At 45.4% G+C, this 23518-nt stretch overlaps 1 protein-coding gene across 2 annotated transcripts in view; it reads left to right on the forward strand.

Annotated features, from left to right (window-relative positions):
• Nucleotides 1-3346: 3346 nt before the first annotated feature.
• Nucleotides 3347-23518, forward strand: part of NT5C2 (5'-nucleotidase, cytosolic II) — a 156012-nt gene continuing 135840 nt past the window's right edge. The window contains exon 1 of one of the 2 annotated variants that reach the window (XM_068257522.1): nucleotides 3347-3446. The gene's annotated coding sequence lies outside the window, so the exon portion shown is untranslated. Of the gene's footprint in view, nucleotides 3447-3482; nucleotides 3532-23518 lie in introns of those variants that run through there. The other variant, XM_068257523.1, reaches the window with a different exon arrangement.

The raw sequence follows: 23518 nt of genomic DNA on the forward strand, positions 1-23518 counted from the left end.
GTGATTCAGCCACTACTGCAGCCAAAGAGATCAGCAGGACTGACAAGCAACTAGTATTGTTTAAAATGAAACATCCATATCCCTCTCAGTAAAGGGACTCCGAGCAGTGAATAAAAACAGAATCTGAACTTACCTGGGGCTTTCTCCAGCCCACCATAGGTCGGGAGGTCCCTCGACGTCCTTCTGGCTCCTCTCCCAGTCCCTGCTCAGAAATGACTCCCGGCGACACCGGGACCGAGTGTCGAGCTCCCTCTTCCTGAAAGATGATATTTGTCGTCATCACGGTGGCTGGCGTGACAGTACTGCGCATGCTGTCACGAATCATACAAAATTTTATAGACAAAGATTTGTAGACAGTCCCTATTCAGTGGGCAGCAGGCTCTTGCGTACAGTACCCAACCCCCAACCACTCCACCCCTCCCCAAGTGCTGTGTACTGTAGTGATGCAGGAGTCTGCAGAGCCAGTTCTGCTCCATCAGAGGAGGACAGAGTGAGAGTAATAAACTGAGGCTGGGAGTACACTCATCTGTCGGTTTTCATGTGGGCATGAGCAGCACCTGTCACCAGTAATACATGTGGGCATGGGCAGCCCCTGTCACCAGTAATACATGTGGACATGGGCAGCACCTGTCACCAGTAATACATGTAGGCATGGGCAGGACCTGTAACAAGTAATACATGTGGGCATGGGCAGCACCTGTCACCAGTAATACATGTGGGCATGGGCAACACATTTCACCAGTAATGTGGGCAACATTTACTCACCTGCAGACCACTCCTCTCCTGAGTCCCGGCCTTCCTCCAGCACAGCTCCACAGTCTGACTCTTCGCAGCCAGCAGCTGCACAATTCCCGTGCTCAGCCTCACACTCACAGGGGGAGCAGGGCTACGGGAAGATGGCGCCCGAAGCCCTGTACTGGAGACATAAATAGTCTCCAAAGCAGGGCTTTGGCAGCCATCTTCCTGTAGCCCTGCTCTGCTGCCTATTAGATGCCGCAGTCAGTTTACGTCCTGCCTGCCAACGGACGGTGGACGGTCGCCTTTCCTCAAGTACGGGCAGGTACGGACACTGCCTTTTTCGGGTTAAAAAGGCGGACCACCCGTATTTTCATGGGCGGTTGGCAACACTGGGCACATGCGTAGCAATCACCCCTTGCGACCCCTGCCATCTCAGGGGCGCCCAGAGGCTTTGGGAGCCCCTCCTCATCACTCTCCCCAACCACAAGTGCAGCCAGTTAACAAAAAAACCTTCCTGTTCGTTCACAAAAACCGTGTGCAGGAGCGTGTGTAATTTTTTTCCCTCCTTCCAGCCGCTGCATTAGAGCAAAACACTCTCTGCTGCCATTCACCGGCTCCCAATCATGTGACCTGCAAGGGGTTCGGGTACCAAGGGGGCCCTATGCTATCATATTTGCAGGGGGACCCTATTAAGTCTAGTTACTACCCTGTCCATAGGGATACATTAGAAGCAGTGCTTTGCTGATCGTCAGGGATCAGCAAAGCGCTGAAAAAGCGCCCAGTGTAAACTAGCCCTTAAAGGGAACCTTAACTGTGGGGGGAAAAAAATCACTTACCTGGGGGCTTTCCCAAGCTTCCTGCAGCCGTCCTGTGCCCGTGCCGGTCCTTCGGTGCCCTCCGGTCTCCCTCTGCGGCTAAGTTTCGTTTTCGGCCGACTGCCAGTCGTCCTCGGGCAAAGCGTCCTCTTCTTTCGCATTCCCCGTCGTAAAGAGCCGTAAAGCGCGTCTGCAGGTGGCCATACACTTATCAATCTGCAGCAGATTCGACCATCAGATAGATTTCTCTCAGATGCCTGTCAAGTCGAATCTGACAGGAATCTATCTGATGTGTTCCACACACTTGGAACAGATTTCCAATAAATTTCAGAATGAAATCTATTAAAAAACGATCTAAATGCATTCTTGGACCATTCAATTCAATTCACTTTATTGCAGGGGCGTAGCAATAGGGGGTGCAGAGGTTGCGACCGCATCGGGGCCCTTGGGCCAGAGGGGCCCCGTAGGGCCCTCCATGAAACTGCAGTATTAGCTCTCTATTGGTCCTGTGCTCATAATAATTACTTTCATAGATACTTTGAATAGTGATAATAGTTAACAAACTGTTCCCCATCCCCTTCTTGCACCTCTGACACTGTAGTTGCCATTGGCAAGTTTTGGCGCGCTGTATCAATTGTTATGTATAGAGTGCTTGGGGGGGGGGGCCCCATGTAAAACTTGCATCGGGGCCCAAAGCTTCTAAGCTACGCCACTGCTTTATTGTCATTGTGTAACACAACGAAATTACTTTTCATGACAACCCCACGGTGCATATAGGGAACATAGCGATAGTAACAAGGAAGAGAAGAAATTACACAAGATCTAATGCAACTCTATGGGCCATGGATCTGCTACCAGCAGCAGTTCGACCTAGATCTTCCATTCTGTCAGATAGATCAAATTGATCGAAATCGGCAGCAAATCGATAAATTTGATAGAATCGATTCTATAGAATTGATCGATCAATCGATGGCTGAAATCGACCAGTGTACGGGCCCCTTTAGTTTAGATCGAACTTAGCCCTTATAGGTAGGTAGATTGCTTTCCATAAAAAGGCACAGTTGAAAGCTTGGATTTTCCTCCAATAACATTACTGGATCTCTCCATAAAGACACACAATGGGCTCTATTCTCAATGAGTTTCCGCATGCGGTAAAGTACATGCGGGAAGTTTGCACCCAAAATACCGGCAAGTTGGGATTCTCAAAATGTTCCGCATGTTTTTTCCGCATGCGGAAAAAGTGTGATAAAAGTGCGGGATTCATGCGGTAAAATTTCCGCAAAAGTCGGTATTTTCCGCAATAAAAGATCAATTCTCAAAGATGTTCAGGCGCATCTTTTCTTCGTTAATTACCGAATTTTTATCACCTACAAGAAGTAGGTGATATATTCCGCATCCCATTGACTTTAATGAAGTGTGGAGGCTTAAGGGCTGTGCTTGGTGGACTTTAACTTTTTTTTTTTAAACACTTTTTCATGCGACCTTTTTACCGCATGATTCCCGCATGAATAATGCCTGTTTCCGCATCTTTTTTCCCGCATGCGGCAAACATGCGGAAAATGTTAGTGAATGCTAAAAAAATGCGGAGTTTACCGCTGGCGGGAATTTACCGGTAAAATTTTGCGGTACTTTTGGCTCTTTGAGAATAGAGCCCATTATCAACCTACAATCACATGGAGCTGATACAGAGCAGCAGAACACTGTGTGTCTGTATACACGGGGGCTGGCTCTAGGGATCGCGGCAGTGACGTGTCTCAGTGACGTTTGGAATAGAAGAACTATTTGAACTGTACGTTTTTAGTGGAGGCGAGAATTGTGCTCTAGCCCTGGGCCCGGGTATTGACGCGTGCGCTGTGTGGAAGCAGCTGCAGTTTGCAGTGACAGGAACGGAAGGTGAGTGGCGGCCACTGAGCTGTACGGGGTACATCGGGCACTGTAACTGACTGGGGTCACTCGAGCAGCGTTATGCCCTCATGAGGTACCGACTGTGTTATGGGGCACTGGCAGCTGGCCTGCCAGACGTTACACAAGGCTCCTGCTATACAAAGCACTAGGCAGAGGAGCGGGCGCTACAGTGTATATGGCATATTCTGGCCAGTTGCAGAAGAGTGTGCCGTACTAAGCTTGGCACAAGAGTGAACATGTGTTACACGGGCATCTGTACGAACGGTGGGCACTGCTAGTTTATAGAAACAGGCAACCACAAACGCATTTCCGTGTCATACCAAAGGCTGGCATATACAGAGATTGGCATCAGGATGTTTATAGGCTGGCAATTGTCCATACATGTACAGATTTCCAGAAAATTGGATAACTGATCAAATCTGCCAGAGATCCGTCGTCCATAGCATGCTCAACTTCTGATGGGAAGAAAAATCAGCCGTATTGATATATCTGAGCTAGTCTGGTTGAGGTGACCCGGCGGGAAACCTCATAGAACAATGGCTACTTGGGCAATTTGCGACCACCAATTTGTAAGAAATGTGGACTGTCCACGCCACCAACCAAATAGGTTTAGTAAGGGCCTGTTTTCTTTAGGGCTCTTTCACATCTAGAACGCGTGCAGGAGCTGTTCTCCTGCACGAGTTATATGCCCTGCGGCGTGTCGTCGGGGTGTAGCGGTGTGACACAATCAGTGGCGGTATTAATTAACCCGACTGGAAAACACCGGCCACCGATGATTAAAAGCATCGAAACGCAGCGTCGGGTGTGAAAGGTAAAATGAAAGTCTAAGGACTTTCATTTTACCTTGGTTAAAGCGAAGTTTTGACTTTGCGTTGAACCACAGAAAATGGGCTCTGGTGTGAAAGAGCCCTAAGGGCTGAATCCGCAGCGGTTTCCTGCTAACAAGTTGCACGGGAAAACGCTGCCTATTCAGGCAATGGCTTGCTGTCTGAAATCGTATTGCGGTGTGATTGCATAGCTGGCTCAGTGGAAACAGACCCTAAAGTTGCGTGAGAGGAGATGCCAGCCGAAGTGAGGGCCATGCCCTGAAGACCAGTGGCTGCCAGCCATGGCCGAGGGTCCTGGTGTGCATTTATTTAAAAGGAAGGTCAGGGTAAAATAAAAAAAAATGAGTTTCACTTACCTGGGTCTTCTACCAGCCCCATGCAGCCATGCTGTGCTCTCGTAGTCACTCACTACTGCTCCAGTCCCCCGCTGGCAGCTTGCCGACCTCGGAGGTCGGCGGGCCGCATTGCGTACATTTTTTTGCATTCCCGCTAGTGCAGGAACATGAACACATACATTTTTACGCGTTAGTGGTGCAACGCGTACATTTTTACGTGTTGCACCACTAACGCGTAAAAATGTATGTGTTTATGTTCCTGCACTAGCGGGAATGCGTAAAAATTTATGCATTCCCGCTAGTGCAGGAACATGAACACATACATTTTTACGCGTTAGTGGTGCAACGCGTACATTTTTACGTGTTGCACCACTAACGCGTAAAAATGTATGTGTTCATGTTCCTGCACTAGCGGGAATGCGTAAAAATTTACGCAATGCGGCCCACCGACCTCCGAGGTTGGCAAGCTGCCAGCGGGGGACTGGAGCAGCAGTGAGTGACTACGAGGGCACAGCATGGCTGCATGGGGCTGGTATAAAACCCAGGTAAGTGAAACTCATTTTTTTATTTTGCTTGGACCTTCCCTTTAGGCTGCTTACACACCAAGACGTTACAGGTGCACGTTAGTGCGCCTGTAACGCTCCCCCAACGCACAGCAATGTAACACAAGTGGGCTGTTCACACAGCCCACGTTGCGTTACATGTAACGCTGCACGTTCTGCGCAAAGTGCAGCATGCTACGGCGTTGGAGCGGCTATAGCCGCGTTAGACTGTTTGCACATGCGCAGTGGGGGGCGGAGAGGAGGCGGGGAGAGCCAGCTACAGTAGCCGCGCACATGGCTACTTAATATTCACTGCACTGGCGGGCGCTGATTGGCCGGCGGGACCACGTGATGCGGAGTGTCTCGCTCCGCATCACGTGGTCCCGCTGGCCAATCAGCGCCAATCTGGGAGACATTATAGGAGTCGAGCCGCCTGACGCGGCTCACTCTACCGTCGGCTCTTGCAGCACCATACATTGTGTTAGGTGCACGTTATGCGACCTTAACGTGGCACCTAATGCAACGTCTTGGTGTGCAAGAAGCCTTAACGGACACCCGAAGTGAGAGGTTTATGGAGGCTGCCATATTTATTTCCTTTTAAGCAATACCAGTTGCCTGGCAGTCCTGTTGATCCTCTGTCTCTAATACTTTTAGCCATAGACCCTGAACAAGGATACAGCAGACCAAGTGTTTCTGACATTGTCAGATTTGAAAAGATTAGCTGCATGCTTGTTTCTGGTGTTATTCAGACACTACTGCAGCCGAATAGATCATCTGGGCTGCCATGCAACTGGTATTGTTGCGTCTACTTTCTGCCCCTCCGATGCTGCTAATTGCCTGGTCTCCGAAGTCGGGCATCACTGCGCCTGCGAAGGCTCGGCTGCGCACACAATGCGCATGCATGGAGCGCTCCTAGCTGCAGTCGCATACTGTGGGACGCGAGCAGGCGCAGTGATGCCCAACTCGGTGACCCGGAAGAGGGTGCCTGTGGGCAGTTAGCATTGGAGGAGCAGAAAGGAGAACAGGGGGAGCAGTGGGCCCCAGGACGGCTCACCATACATGCCAGCTCGGCTGAGGCGGTCTATAACGACTGCATCAGCTTATAATCACTGTGTTGAGTGCGGATGCAATGCATTAAATGTCATTAAACGACAGTGCAGCCTTTGCTTGGAAAAATGTGCAAGGTTGTGTTGTATCTGTGCGCAACAAACTGGAGCGGACTGGTGTAAAAGAGTCCATGCGAAAGCACTTCCACTTGTCAGTTGCCTGTCCAGTGCCCACTGTTCTACAAGGCAGTGCAGCAGAGCTTGGGAGAACTGGCCCTGTCAGATGGTCACAAATGATTAACGTTATGATCAATAACAGTGATTGACATTATATGAAAATATTTCTGGTTTCAGCAGCCTATTGTCCCCATTTGTAATGAAAAGCATGGGTTCAGTACACTGCACAATATGCAATGAGTGCACAATAAGCCACCAAAAGATGACATGGGAATGAAGAGAACCCTGCCCAGTATAATCTATATACAGTATAGCTGAGAACAGGACACTGGATTACACCTTTCCATATTTGGCACATTTTAGCAGTGTATGCACTTGGCTTGGTGCAGGAGTAACATGCCCACTCTCCTAGTCTATGCTCACTACTGGGGCACTTGAAAATGCATGAATTTGTATCCACGGTATTGCGGACCACAGCTCCTGTGAAACTTGGCATCTGGTTGGAACACATTAGAACTCTGTCTCACTCTGTTGTTTGTGCGGAGGCAGTCTAAACATTTTTCTTTATTTTGGTGCATTTTGACATGCTTTATATTGTGGTGTATGTTGTACAGTACATGAAATTAACACAATGGCCTCAATTCTGGTAGCTATATGAGGTAAATATTTTTTTTGTAGTAAAATACCTCATGAGATATTTCCTCTTTCATATGGAAAGTATATTTATTGGCATTATATATATATATATATATATATATATATATATATATATATATATATATATATATATATATATATATATATATATATATATATATATATATATATATATATATATATATAAAAAATCCAGTAAATATTTGGAGTTTTATTTCTAATATTCTTTTCTATTTCACAGCCTGCCTAGGAACGACACTGAGGTCCAGTGCACACCAAGACCCCTAGCAGATCCACAAAACGCTAGCGGTTTAAGGAGCAGATTTCAGAGTGATTCTAGGCATGTTTAGAGTCCTTTTCTAAACATACCTAGCGGTTTTGGTTGCGTCTTTGTGTAGCAGATTACACATATTGTTACAGTAAAAGCTGTTACTGAACAGCTTATGTAACAAAAACGCATGGCAAACCGCTCTGATGTAGCGATTTTCAGAGCGGTTTGCGGTTTCCCTATTCTTTACACTGAGGCAGAAACGCTTCTGCAAACCGCAAACGTAGGGTACGTACAGACTTACGATAACGATCGTTCGTTCTGAACGACGAACGATGTCAAAGGAGGTATCGGCCGATGATCGTTTGAAGAAAGGCTACTTTGAACTTCGTTTGTGTACGAACGATCTTGGAACGAGCGTTGCGTGCGCAACATGTATAAACTGATTTCAAACACAAGTGTCAAAAAGAACTGTTTGAGCATGTGCAAAGCTTTGAGAACAAACGATCCACGACCGATCGTTGTACAGACATTACTTTTTGAACGATGGTCATTGGAAAAGATCTGGCAGAATGGATCGTTCTTTACCAACGACATATCTCGTTGGTCGTTCGTTTTAATGACCGTTCGTGCACTTTTTACGAACGATCGTCGGGAGATGTTGTCGGTAACAATCGTTTCCAACAACTATAGTTTGATGTCTAAGGCCTCTTGCACACTGCAAGCGATTCCGATTCCGCTTTTTAATCGGTTTTTACATCCCATTCCGATTTGCAGTTTGCTCCCTGCACACTGCAAATCGGAATCTGAATTGGATGTAAAAACCGATTAAAAAGCGGAATCTGAATCAGAATCGCTTGCAGTGTGCAAGAGGCCTTAAACTGATCGGTAAATTATGTGCTAACATGCCCCCTAATTTCCATGAGAATAGCTATTTTTGGTAAAATTAATGCAAGTTACCTCATAATTTACCTCATGAGGTAAAACATGACTAAAACCTACCAGAATTGCTAAATGTCATTACCTCATGAAGTAAATTATCTCACATGAGGTAATTTGTTTGATTACCCTACCAGAATTGAGGCCTATATCTATAACCACAGAGGGGTCAGCATGATGGTTGAGGGCTCGTTTCCACTGTAGCGGTGCGGAATCGCCTGGATTCCACCGCTGAAGAAATCGCATGCGGCTGCGTTTCCGCATGCAGATTTACCCGCGATTTCGCATGCGATTTCGCATGACAAGGAGCCATGCGAATTTAACCATGTCACTGCCTGTGTTAAGTTCCATTGGCGTTTATGCGAAATTGCATGCGAAATTGCGGGGAAATCCGCATGACAAAGCCGCATGCGATTTTTTCCTATTGAATACATTAGCGGCGATTCGCCCGCATTCCTGCCGCACGCGAATCGGTCGTGCAGATTTTCCCCGCACCGAAAAACGCTGCCGCACACGTGGAAACAGCCCCATCCACTAACATTAAGTATGCGAATCCGCATGCAGTGCCCGCATGCGGATTCGCTATAGTGGAAACGAGCCCTAAAACTCTTTGTGCCTCCATTGTGAGCACTGCCTGCATGGAGTATGTATGTTTGTGTGCGTTTCCTTTCACATCCTAAACAACACGTTCACAGTGGGACGCTGCATTGTGTTTCCTGTATAACAGGAACATAATGCAACCGAACACAAAAGTAGTGCCACAAGTTACGGCCGTGTTGCATTGGGTACAGTAAAGCATACAGTCAATTAAAAGTGTGCTTCACTGCTATTGTTAATACATGCGTTTATCAGTAATGCAGTGCTTTATTGTACCACAACACGTTATACAAGTATCACAACTCACCTGCCTCACTGTGAGTGTCACATAGGTGGTGCATTGCGCTACAGAGAGACAGTTTCACTGCCACGCATCAATGCGAACGTGGCCTTAAATTGGCCTGAGGCTCAGTTCACGCCGTGTCAGAGTAGAAGCATATCCATACAGTTTGGGCATGCTGTCCTTTTTGGCAGCTCTGCCAGTGCCCACCACAATTGCTGTTCTATGGCAGTGCATCCGTTGTCTGAAAAATCGTGCAGGTCTGGTTTGTGCGTTGTGGGAACACAACGCTCAAACCTGGAACAGAGGAGACAGACATGTGAACAGGTACATGCTTTCCCAAATGGTTCCTGTTGATGTGGTCTAGGAAATGGTCTTGTAGTGGAGCTAGTGTGAACTCGCCCTCATACTGCGGTACGGACATCAGGTTGTTAATATATATATATATATATATATATATATATATATATATATATATATATATATATATATATATATATATATATATATATATATATATATATATATATATATATATATATATATATATATATATATATATATATATATATATATATATATATATATATATATATATATATATATATATATACAAGATTGGGCATACTTCTTAGTATGCTGCTGGTGAGCAACGAATGTCGGCTCACCCTGCTGCCGCTATAATCTCCGGCGGCGTCAAATACTTGTCCCCCTCCGAGTTGTAGCCCGGGAACCCTACGGAATAGCTATTCATCATCAGTTGGTGTTTGCACATCCACATTGCACTACTCAGACTTCTTCTAAAGGAGCCCATTAACAGAACAATTTTTAGTGATTAGATTATTACGGTTGTATTGAAAACTGTGAAGCTGATGGGCCCAGTTGATCCTGAATGATTGCATTATCAATCCTTTCCTCAAAGTGTACCTGAGATGAAAGAAGTCTCAGGTTTTATACTAAACTGGGGCTTCCTCCAGCACCCTTGAGGCCTCTCGGTCCCTGGCCGTCTTTCCGGGCGCTCCTGTCCCACTCTGGATGGCCCAGTACCCTGGCCAAGTGATACTTCGGCACTTCCTTGGCCGGGAGCAGTGTGCGCCTGTACAGGAACCACGGCGCAGAACGCTCCTAGCCATGTGAGCGGGCGTGGACCGCGCATGTGCAGGGACATGCAACTTGACCAGAATACCGTGCCGTCCAGCGGGTCACAGGAGCAGCCTGGGGAGATGGCAAGGGACTGAGTGGCCTCAGTGGGGCTGGAGGAAACGCCAGGTAAGTATGAACCCTGAGACTTTTTTTCCGTATTGGGTTCTCTTTAAAGGGAACCTTAACTGTAAAAAAAAAAAAAAAAAGAGTTTTACTTACCTGGGGCATCTACCAGCCCCCTGCAGCCATCCTGTGCCCTCGCAGTCAGGGCCGGTTCAAGTAACAATTGGGCCCTAGGGCAAAATTAGCCTGGGGGCCCCCAACAGACACCCCCCCCCAACCAAAAAGCGTCATTAGAGGCCCTTTGTTGCAGCCAAATTTCCCTCCTGGGCCCCTGAGCTGGCTACTGACCCTCCCCCCAATCAACTCCCAACTTAACTGACTCTGCAGAGTCCCTGGGGAGCAACAGTTAAGATGGGGGAGGGACACCTTGGGGGCCCCTACAAGATCTAGGGAATTGCCCATTTTTTCCTATGGTAGCTCCGGCCCTGCTCGCAGTCACTCATGGCTCCTCTGGTCCCCCGCTGCCAGCTAGTGTCGTTTTTTTCCGACTGGGAGTCGGCCGGCCGCCATGCGTACGTTTTTACGCATCCCTGCTGGTGCAGGAAGCTATTACAGACATCAACAAGTACATTGTTACGGGTGTAATGCGTAAAATTTTACGCATTACAACCGTAACACGTAAAAATGTACTTGTTGATGTTTGCAATAGCTTCCTGCACCAGCAGGGATGCGTAAAAACGGACGCATGGCGGCCGGCTGACTCACAGTAGGCAAAAACATAACTAGCTGGCAGCGGGGGACCAGAGGAGCCATGAGTGACTGCGAGGGCACAGGATGGCTGCAAGGGGCTGGTAGATGCCCCAGGTAAGTAAAACTCATTTTTTTTTAACAAGTTTAAGGTTCCCTTTAACTGGTTCTGGAGCATGCTGATTGAAATCTTTGCACCGTTGGTGTCCTCTTATTCCTGCCAAGATGTAGATTTCCATTCGCTGCGCCGCGTGTGCTCATCACTGCATCTGCTAGCTCTGCTGTATCTTGACAGCAGAGCTCCTGACTCCGTGATTACTGTGAGGTAATCACTCAGCAAAATAGGAAAAGGACGTCTATGGCCAGAGTCGTCCAGTAAGCAAATGGTTAAAGAAATGATCATTCCACATGGTGGATTTGTTTCACAAATACGATCATAACTGGTTCAGATATGATAGCAAATTGGATTCGTTAGCGGTGTGGATCAATTAAATATCATCTGTTTTTTTCAATCTGAATGATCTTACCAAAAATATGATAATTCCCTTAAAATGGGCACTTAAAGTGTACTAGAGCTGAACAATTTAAAAGATTTTATACATACCCGGGGCTTCCTCCAGCCCCATCCGCTCTGATCACTCCCACACCGCCGTCCTCCTCTGCCCGCAGCTTCCGGAACCGTGTCCCCGCACTTCCGTCATTTGGGGCCAGTCTAACGTAAGAGATATTCGCTGTTTGCATATCTTTCCAGCAGCCACTTTTCCTGTGTAGCAGGCCGCGACTGAAGTCAGTGACGCAACCCGGTTCCCGAAGCAGAGGGCAGCGGCGGGGGAGCAATCAGAGTGGATGGAGCTGGAGGAAGCCCCAGGTATGTATAAAATCTTTTTAAGGGCCCTTTTCCACCTGCAGTCGCTAGCGTTCACGCTGAACGCTAGCGATTGCTGAATCGCAAAACCGGCGATTCCCCGACGTTCGCGGCCGCGATTTTGCTATGCTATGCACTGCATAGCAAAATCGCGGCAAATATCGCTCCGCCGCGCGTTCGCGTTCCCGTCAAAAGCGAATCGCGGTAGTGGAAATGACCTACCGCGATTCCTATGTTAAAAAGCAAACCGTAGCGATTGTAAAATCGCTAGCGGTTTGCGTTTTTGCGATTCAGCCAGCGCAAACGCGCTGGTGGAAAAGGGCCCTAATTGTTCAGCTCTGAGTTCCTTTAAGGATGTGACTATGGCCTCAATTCACGGAGCTTTATCAAACGTTTGATAATTTACCTCATGGGTAAAATCTCATTTTGAATTCACTAAGGTGTTATAGATTTATCGAATGTTTTATCGATGAAATGATCAATAAATCTATAACACCTTAGTGAATTCAAAATGAGATTTTACCCATGAGGTAAATTATCAAACGTTTGATGAAGTGTTTGATAAACGTTTGATAATGCTCTGTGAATTAAGCCCTGTGCATGTTTTTCATATATCAATGTGTAGAATAGTAGAAATCCGTCTGTCATCACAAACACTATCAGGGGTTAAGCCAACAGAACACCAGGTCAGTGCAGCTCAGGGATGTACAAAGACCTGGCTCTGGGGTGGGACACGCTAATGTAAACAATGATCACACAATAGGTCTCTGTGTACTTCTAGAACATAGGCAGATGAACAAGATATTGTGTATCAGGAGTCACAGGTTTGTTTGTAGATCTGGATATCAGGACACACAGATGTACACAATTAGTGCTTCTGAGTGCAAAACTCACTTTTGTTCCCAGATTAGCCCAGAAGATCACAAAATAAACATTTATACAAAGAGGAACCGTTACTGAGCAATGCAACATTCAGTTGTTTGTAAACCTGTAATGATTTAAAAATAAAAATTTCATTTACATGCCCCCTGCAGCCGCAGTGTGCCCGTGCCAGTGCTGAATGATCCATGGCTCAGTTTCACTTTTTTCAATCGCCGGCCATTGCGCCTGCACAGCCCTGCCCAGAACGCATCCTCGTTTGCACTCTCATCACCGGGATTACAGGTTTCCTTTAAACAAATGCATACATGGCAGACAGGCCTGTACCCACAATACGATTTTTCTGACCTGTGATTTTTTTTTTTTTTTTGAGCGACGAGCAGTTGTTTCTGCGATCTTGCGACATGGGTACAGGCGCTCAATCACATAAATGATGTTTAGCAACTCGCGCCGATAACAACCGTCACGGCGATTAGATTTTTAAGATCCCTGACAACTCTGCATAAAGTACTGTGATCGCTTGACTTCCCATTTGCACCCGTCGTGTGCCGTCACGAGCAGGAAGAGGAATTGCTGAATGCTTGTCGTCAAGGGGACATAGCTGGACCTGTCGGCTTAAGGCTCCCTGCACACTGCAAATCCGTTTTCCGATTCCAATTTCGATTTTCCCTGAATACATTCAACAGAAAAACGGATCAAAAAACGCAGCATGCAGTAAAGATTAAAAATCGGAATCTGATGTAAAAAAACGATTAAAAAGTGGAATCTGAATCGGAAATGCATGCAGTGTGCAAGAGGCCTAAAGGTGGCCATACTACAGTAGACATGGTGGCAGATTCAATAATTATTAACAAATGTGATAAAAAGCGGTTCTGCTAAGAGCATGCCTGATAGACAATTCAACCAATTTTGGGCCAAAATACTTTGAATGTATTGATCAGACATGCTGGGAAATCTCGGCCCGACATGCTCGATCGGGTGCCTGCCAGTCCTGCTGATCCTTCAGTAGTATCTGAATCACCCACCTGAGACAAGCATATAGCTCCTCTTGTCAGATTTTTGTCAGAAACATCTGATCTGCAGCTGCTTGTTCAGGGTATTTGGCTAAAAGTAATAAGTAAAATTGTAAATGTAAATGTGCACGTTTATTTTTCTGGAATTAGATTGAAAATGGTAAATTTAAGTCCAATGAACAACAGATACTGGAATATTCTTTCTGTGTGCTATCTATCTCCTAGGCCCTGGTTTGTGATGTGGAATGAGTCAGAGCCCGGTAGTTACAGAAATGGGCAGAGTAGGCCATTTATCTTCTGCAGATGTTGTGCTTGTCTGCATACACAGAATGAAGCAGTGTTGTGTTTTGATGTACACAGAAATAACACTGGTTTATTTGGTTTATTCTCATGAGTACATGTACATGCTTGTTGTACTTAAATGTTTTGGGACTTGGGATTTTCAGAGGTACGATTGGTGTGCTTTGGGATGTATTGATAATTGTGTGTATGCAGAGCAGAGGTGTTTTTTTTTTGTTTTGTTTTTTTTTTCTTTTTTTTTTTTTCGGAAAGCATATATAGTACATACTTAGTTATTTGCTCTAGGGTTCGTTCCCACTTGGGGCGATTTTAGAGTGATTCTCCGCACGTGAATACGGAGGGAATGACAGCCTTTTGGAATCAATCGGCTGCTTCCAAATTCATGGATGGGGGGGAAAAAAAGCGCATGGTCTGTATGCCAGCAGAAATGGAAACTGGGTCCTAAAGCGGACCTGAACTCAGAACTTCCTCTCTGTTCTGAAAGCTAAGCAACCGCATAATAACCTTTAGGCTAGATTCACAGTGGGACGTTGCGTTTTGATGCCACGTTAAAGTCGCACCGCAAGCTTACAACGCAACGCGCCCAAAAATTACCGCCGCATACAGCAGATACAGTAAAAAATACAGGCAATGAAAAGTATGCTTTCAAGTCATTACTGAGCATGTGCAAACAGTCCAACGCAGCTAATAACGTGTATAACGCACTGCATGCAGTTCTTTTACTTAACGTGCAGCGTTAGACACCAACGCAACGTGTGCACTGTGAACGGGGCATTGATTTTTCATTGCAGTGAGTTATTCTGCGTTAAATGCTGTTTTAACGCGCGACTTTAACGTCCCACTGTGAACTTGGCCTTAAAGGGAACCTAAACTCAGGGATATGGATGTTTCCTTTTAAACAATACCAGTTGCCTGGCAGGCGTGCTGATTTATTTGTTGCAGCAGTGGCTGAATCACAACCCTGAAACAAGCATGCAGCTAATCCAGTCTGACTTAAGTCAGAGCACCTGATCTGCATGCTTGTTGAGGAGCTGTGGCTAAGGGTTCGTATAGACGTACGATAAAGATCGTTCGTTACGAACGATTCATGACGTTTACACGATATTCAAATTAGACGGAAAAGATCGTTCGTAATGAACGATTGTGTACACACGTGAACGATATAAGTATAAAGTACTGAACGACGAACGATTAAAAAATGCGTGCGCAAACGGAAGTGACGTTATGACAGGCAATAAGAACATGCGTTATCGGACGATCTTTGTACACACTGCAACGATTGAACGATTATCTTTCGAAAAAATCCGCCGGGTTGGATCGGTCGGATTGAACGATAACGGTCGTTATCGTCCCAAAAAACGATCGTTGGAAAATTTGGAGCGCACGATTATCGGTCCAATTGTCGTTATCGTTCGTTTTTGAACGATCGTTATCGTACGTGTGTACTCAGCTTTAAAGTATTAGAGACCCAGGATCAGCAGGAGAGTCAGGCAACTGGTACTATTTTAAGAGGAAAAATCCATATCCGTCTCAGTTTAGGTTCCCTTTAAAGAAAAACTTTTCTTTGTTCTAGCTAACAGAACTCCTGCAATTAATCTGCAGTGTGTCTACTTTCTGCTTTCATGGAAGCAGACAAAGGGTTAACCTGTGTTTATATATTAGCTGTGTGCCGAAGACTGTTGCATTTCTGTGCTGACACAGCTGAGAGATCAAATTACACTTGTGATTACTTAAAGTTGAAGGGGAATTAGACAGGCTGTTCTCTCTAAAAACACATAGTGCATTTCTCTCTATTGTCCTTCTTTCCTGTGCAAGAGTTCAGGTCCACTTTAAACGATAAGTGGACTTAAGCTAGATCAGCTCCACTCCAAACTGCTTTGGGATCAATATTGTAATTCTAAGGCTGTGTTCACCCAACAGTGGAAAGCGGTGTGTTTTACTGAATGGAGGGGCGGGTATGTAGGCTGATTCCAAGTGAAGCATAGAATCGGTTTAGCCATTTTCCAATTTGTCCATTTCAGTGAGGGAATGCAGTTCTCACCTGCATGATTTTTACGGGTGCTGGACAGGAGTCAGACATGTCATAATGGCAATGCTATTGTGACAAATCCAATGCAACAGACAGATCTGAGCGCGGGGTTCATGCCATGGATGGTGAATGCAATGTCACTGTCCATGGCACAAATCCATTAAAGTGTGAACCCTTATTATTATACATTACTAATATTTCCCGGCAATGCCTGTCGTTTACAAACACTTCTTTACTAGTGTTTACAAACACTACCCCTTCACCAAACATAGGACAGAATTTCTGAGCATTACTGACTTGTCAAAAATCTGAATCCAATATCTTTGATCAACCAACAGCTTGGCATTAGGCCAGTCCAAATAGGCAGAAGGTGCGTTTGATTTCTTCATTTCCGAGCGACATTAAATTTGCATGCAAGATGCAATTTTTAGCATCTAATTGGCTATCTTTTATTACTGTTATTATTTGTTTTTTTCATATAGCGCCAACATCTTACGTACTGCTGTACATAGTACAACAGCATACAATATTGGGTAGCATAGATGCACAACCAGTTCATGTTAATGTTTATTAAAGAGAAGGTGGCATGAGTATTCATCTGCCTATCGATGCTGGATCCACACGGTGCGTTTGCGCACTCGATTTCCCGCTCGATTCCCGTCGATTCGTTTATTTCCAACATGTCTGATTTGGATTTCGATGGATCATTAGGTCGATTCGCATGCAAAGTATGCCAAATCGACCTAACGATCCATCGAAATCCAAATCGGACATGTTGGAAATAAACGAATCGACGGGAATCGAGCGGGAAATTGAGTGCGCGAAATTGAGTGCGCGAACGCACCGTGTGTATCCAGCATAATGCTGGGCATACACGGCTCGATGCCCCCTTGTCAATCGAGCCGCTGATGGCTCGAATGATAGAATCCGACACGTCCGATCACCACGGGGATTGATTCCGCGCTCGATCTCCGTGAGCAGACAATAGCGGCAAATCGAGCGGGAGATAAGCGCCGGCGGGAATCGATCCGGGTGGACGCGGCGGGAGTCGATCAGGCGGCTAATCGGCCCGCCGGATCGACCCGTGTATGCCTAGCATATGACAGCATGTATGGAAATATTGAGCTCATCTGTACCCGAAAATACAAATCTGAAATTATATGATGTGTATGCATGTTGTGGTGGAGACAGCAGTTTGCTGCAGGCATAGTTTTTAAATAGATTGTGTTTTGAAACTGTCTTTATCTGTTATGAACCCACACTGCAGCTTTTTATTTTGATGTGGTGAATGACATCACTTTTTCATTCTGACACAGCAGAACTTTTATATATGACAACATGTTCATACACTTCTACAGTGCTGATAGAAGTGTCTCAAAGATTTGTAGCACTCTGTACCTAATCTGTTTAAGAGTTTATATGAAGGCTGTACTTTTATAAATTGCTGTATTTAAAATTGGCCCTTAGATTGGCCCTGTTTCGCTCCCCTGCTTCCTTCTTTCACCTATCTGCAGGTACTGGAGGTTTACAATCAGAATCCGTTTTATTTGGCAAAATAACTGTGCACTTACTTGTAACTTGACTTGCCAGTTGCTTATCGGACAAATACAAGGACAGACAGTATAGATATCAAGGACAGTATATAAGTTAGAGTTGTAGTAAACGGGTGATCAGTTTTTAATTTTTCAGTTCTGTGCTGTAATGTTTTCAAGTCCTAGTAGTTCTAGCATGGTCTGCAATAAAGTGTACCAGAGCTGAAATAAAATAAAAGTTTTTATACATACCTGGGGTATCCTCCAGCCCCATCCGCACTGATCGCTCCCACGCCGCCATCCTCAGTCTTCTCCCTCTTTGGTACCGAGTCCTGTAACTTCTGCCAGTCGCGGCCAGTATGTGCAAAAGACGTGCGCCCTCTACATATCTCTTCGGCTGCCGAGCAAACTCTACTGGAGTCATGGTAGATGCATTTAGTATTGGAGGGGGGGCAAGTTCTCCTAAAGCCTGTTATCCTCACCATGGCCTTAAAGAACAAGCGACACCCATGCTAACCTAGAAATAAAAAACACATATATAAGTAGATAAATACTACTTCTACTTACATAACAGTTGTATTGTGCTATCCACGTAATGATTCCTGTGAATTCTACAAAGGAAAAGCAGAAAATCCTATTCTAAGCAGTGGCCATTTTGCCAAGCTAATGCTGGCATCATATCCTCCCTGACTCTTGTTTCCCCCCCCTCCCCCTCCCTTCTCTTGCTAATTGCGTTTTCATTAGCTGCCCTCCTCCCAGAGTCTTCAGACACTCCCACTGAGGTGTATACTGGGAACTGCACTTGTCTTTTTTTTTTTTCTTCTCCAATCGCTGAGTCACCTCAGCCTTGCTTGTAAACACAAGTGAGTAGAGGTGTTTCAGATAAGAAGCTAGGCAGGGAAATAAATGGAAGAGGAGGAATATATTATAGATAAAAAGACCCCCCAGCATGCAACTGTTTGGCACTGACTACTAGAGGGCCAGTGCTCCTAAAGTATGTGATAACTCCAAACCATAACCGCAGAAAAAGTTTTGAATGCAGAATTAGCATCTTTATTATTATTATTATTGATTTATAAAGCGCCAACATATTCCGTGGCGCTGTACAAAGTAAGAAACAAACATGGGGTACATAATAATAATACAGACAATGGTGTACACCAAAATACAAGATACATAATTAGTGACAAAATACAAAGAATGATACAAATTATAGAATTGGTAATGACAGTGATAAAATTAACATAATGAATAAAATGTATAATGGTTACCAAGATACAAAAGGGGGAGAGAGCCCTGCCCTTGCGAGCTTACAGTCTAAAGGATTTATCGCTTAATACACTCAGACCAGTTGCTGTTGAAATTTGATTGTTATGGTGACAATACCACTTTAAGAGCATTAAGTTCCAAGTTGTTGCTGCTGTCCCACTACATGCCTGCATGCAGATTCATCCCAATTTTGTATGATACCAACTACTGTTATGACATCTGCAAACTTCAGAACCTTACAGATGGATCTGTGGAGATGCAGTTGATGGTGTACACTGAATAAGGCAGTGGGGAGCTGTATTTAGGAAGTTCTCCTTAGGATTTAGTTTTGCTTTATTACAATTCTGTGGCTTTATTGAACTGCTCTAATGCTTGGAATTAAAGTTGAGCAAAAAATGGCATGCACATTTTTGTTAACCAGGATAAGTTTAGGGGATATTGAGAATCCATCAATTAAAGGCTGGCACTTCCTTATGTGAATATACAAGGAAGTGCCAGTCTTTCGTTGATTGACTTTGCATGGTGAGAGGCGGCAGCCTCTTGGATTAACTGAGCATTCCTATGCAAAAACTGTGGCTTTACCATTAGCGAGTGTGAGACAACCTTTACCACTACATTGTTCTCCCCAGGCTCTTTTAGCCGGGTGCTCCACCCGGCTAATTTTGGTGAGCACCCGGCTGTCATCGGCTCACCTTCTCATCCTTCTTGTGTGCTGTAAGCAGAATTGGGCTGACCTCAATTCATCCCTCACTGTGCCCCTCCCCCCCAGCTACTTTTCCATGCCATCCAGCTGGGAAAAAACCCTGGGAGAACACTGCACTATGCTAATCAGAATCCAGTCCACTTACTGGTAGCTGTGTATATTTATCTTCAGTTATTTGACATGCAGTCAAGCCTTGTACACATGCTAGACTAAACTCCACGGTAGCCAGTCAGAGCTGTCACTGGTGAGAATGTAATGTATGTAGACTCAGCCTAAAGTGTTGCTGAAAGATCTGGAGTGGAGGATCATTTCGGACGAGTGCATTGTTCCCCTCCTTACTTCGCCTATCAGAAGCCGTATCATCATGCTCGTTGCTGCTATCCTTCTTTGCCTCCCTCTAGCAACAATATGCTACAGCAGAGCAATGTATCTGCTCCTTCTCCTCACCCCACCCCTGTGCTAGCTACTGGATTGAGATAATTTTTTTGTACTATTTTTCTGCGGTACTGATCTCTTTGCCTTTTATTCCTCTACTATCTACAAAGCTTGCCCATTTAATAACTGGTGCTAGGGAACAGGTGCCCGGCATCCATATCCACGTGACTCATCGTGCATGGCTGCTACCTCCCCACGCACTTATCCACGTGCGCCCAATCCACGGCGGCTGCCGAAGCCCGGCCACGTGCTGCACATGCACGCCAGGCAGCAGGCAGGGACACAGGAGGATGCAGAGACTGGGATTATTATATAGGATTTATATACGCATTTCTCCCCAGTCCTTTCATCCTCCATTTTTGCACCAGGCTTTTGTGGGGAACTGTGTGAAAAGCTTTAGCCAAATTCAGGTAAATTGTGTCTTTTGCTTTACCAGTATCGAAAGTCACATTTAATACGTCATGAAAGCTGAGCATGTTTGTCATACAGGACCTATTTTTAGTAAACCCATCATTATGCACTGAAATTACATTATTCTGTGCTGAGCTGAAATTACATTATTCTGTTCTACGCTTTTTTTTTTTTTTTTTTTTTAAACAGTTCTCACAGTACTGACGTCTTGATTTTATTTAGATGTGCTAGCACCCATCCTGTGTTTCAGCCTTGCTGAAGGTGCAGATTGGGGATAACTCGCTCCTGTATTATAAGGCACAGTCGTAACGACAAGAAAAATATGCATTTAACATATCAGTTTTCAGTCTGCAAGAACTGTGTTCTCTGCTTTGTGCTAGATTCTTAGTTCTATATTATCAGCCTTTCTTGTAACTATGAGGCCAAAAAAGTGAATGCAACTTTACTTACCTAGGGCTTCTCCCACCGTCTGTGTCCCTCTCCGCAGTTCCGCTCTCACCTAGTCTTCTGCTGTCCCCTCTGTAGCGGATGGCAACCTGGCCAGGTCAGCATCTTCTGCACATGCGCGGGTGCGCCACCGCCCGATACGGAGGGAACAGCAGAGGACTGGGTGAGAGCGGACTATCTATGGTGTGGGACACAGACTTCTAGGGGCTGAAAGAAGTTTTGCCATGGATCAGGTATACTTTAAAGGGACACTTAAGTCAAAAAAAAAAAAAAGAGTTTTACTCACCTGGGGCTTCCAATAGCCCCCTGCAGCTGTCCGGTGCCCTCGCCGTCTCCCTCCGATCTTCCTGGCCCCGCCGGCAGCCACTTCCTGTTTCGGTGACAGGAGCTGACAGGCTGGGGACGCGAGTGATTCTTCACGTTCCTGGCCACAATAGCGCCATCTATGCTGCTATAGCATATATCATATACCATATAGCAGCATAGAGGGTGCTAATGTGTCTGGGAACGCGAAGAATCACTCGCGTCCCCAGCCTGTCAGCTCCTGTCACCGAAACAGGAAGTGGCTGCCGGCGGGGCCAGGAGGATCGGAGGGAGACGGCGAGGGTACCGGACAGCTGCACGGGGCTATTGGAAGCCCTACGTGAGTAAAACTCATTTTTTTTGTTTAAGTGTCCCTTTAACTGCTTTATTATTATTATTATTATTATTATTATTATTATTATTATTATTATTATTATTATTTATTAGATTTATATAGCGCCAACATATTACGCAGCGCTGTACAATAAATAGGATTACAGACAATGATACAGGGTTAACAGAACAATACAGGTAACAGACCATAGATACAACAATACAGGTAATAGCAATAAGATACACAACACAATGCAGATAATAGTACAATGCCAGATCATACACTGGAGTGGTAGTGGTAAAAAATTACCAGTTCCAAATTCTGGGTAAAGTGCACACAGTCAAGTATAATACACAAGGGGAGAGGGCCCTGCCAAAGGCTTACAATCTAGAGCTGTAGTGTCTGTACCAAAGATTTTCAGGCTGCCACCTTCCTCATGGGCATCACTTTATGCCCCTTCTGGGGACCTGCACAATGGGACAGTTTAGGTAGCCACTTTGGTTGACAGGTTGGGTGAACATTTTCTAGTGTGTGTCTCGACGTTGTGGAACGGACATCCCTGTAGTCACTTCTTTGAAGGTGACAGTGGCATTTAATGAGAAGAGGAGTTCCGAATAAAGGAGAAATCAGGGACCAAGGGGACACTCATATGGCAGGAACTTCTGTTTCCTCCCCTGAGGAAATGTTTTAATTTGGTCAGCAAGTGCCCTTCATAGCATTTTATGTATGTATTATGGCCTTCTTTATTTCTATAATTTTTTATGTTCTCTAGGGGATTTAAAGGGAACCTTAGCTGAGAGGGATATGGATGTTTCCTTTTAGGCTTCTTTCCCACTAAGACGTTGCGTTAGATGCCACGTTAAGGTCGCATAACGTGCCCCTAACGCAACGCATAGTGGGGTTGAAGCTGGACGTTACATTCACGCGTCCTGTGATGCGTACTCTTGGACGCATGCGGCATCCCGTGGTCCCGCCAGCCAATCGCCGCACAGAGCGGCGCTCCAGGAAGTAAACACTGCACGTCACACCGTGCAGTGAATATTAATTAGCCATGTGGCTGGCCGAGAAGGAGGGAAGACCTCCTCCTCCTCCAACACTACTGAGCATGTGCGCACGATCGCATAACGCGCAGCATGCAGCACTTTCAACTGACGTACAGCGTTACAATGTAACGCAACGTGGGCATTGCGAACAGCCCATTGATTTTTTCATTGCTGTGCGGTGGGGTGCATACAGGCTGCACTAACGTGCGCCTGTAAGGTCTCACTGTGAAAGCAGCCTTAAACAACACCATTTGCTTTGCAGTCTTGCTGATCTCTTTGGCTGCAGTAGTGGCTGAATCACAAACCTGAAACAAGCATGCAGCTAATCCAGTCTGTCTTCAGTCAGAGCACCTGCTCTGCATGCTTGTTCAGAGACAGGATCAGCAGGAGAGTCAGGCAACTGGTATTATTTTAAAAGGAAAAAATCCATATCCTTCTCAGTTTAGGTTCCCTTTAAGGTATAGCAGGACTTCAGGTCATTGATCCAGGCTGGGAGAGGGGAGGAAATGCAGCAATGAAAATGGAGGAATTTTACTATTGGTCAGTGATTACATCTACAGTGTGATGCGAAAGTTTGGGCAACCTTGTTAATAGTCATGATTTTCCTGTATAAATCGTTGGTTGTTATGAAAGAAAATGTCAGTTAAATATATCATATAGGAGACACACACAGTGATATTTGAGAAGTGAAATGAAGTTTATTGGATTTACAGACAGTGCGCAGTAATTATTTAAATAAAATTAGGCAGGTGCATACATTTGGGCACTGTTGTCATTTTATTGATTCCAAAACCTTTAGCACTAATTATTGGAACTTAAATTGGCCTGGTACGCTCAGTGATCCCTGACCTACATACACAGGTGAATCCAATTATG

This window comes from Hyperolius riggenbachi, chromosome 10 (genome assembly GCF_040937935.1).
Source record: "Hyperolius riggenbachi isolate aHypRig1 chromosome 10, aHypRig1.pri, whole genome shotgun sequence".
NCBI classification, from domain to species: Eukaryota; Metazoa; Chordata; class Amphibia; order Anura; family Hyperoliidae; genus Hyperolius; species Hyperolius riggenbachi.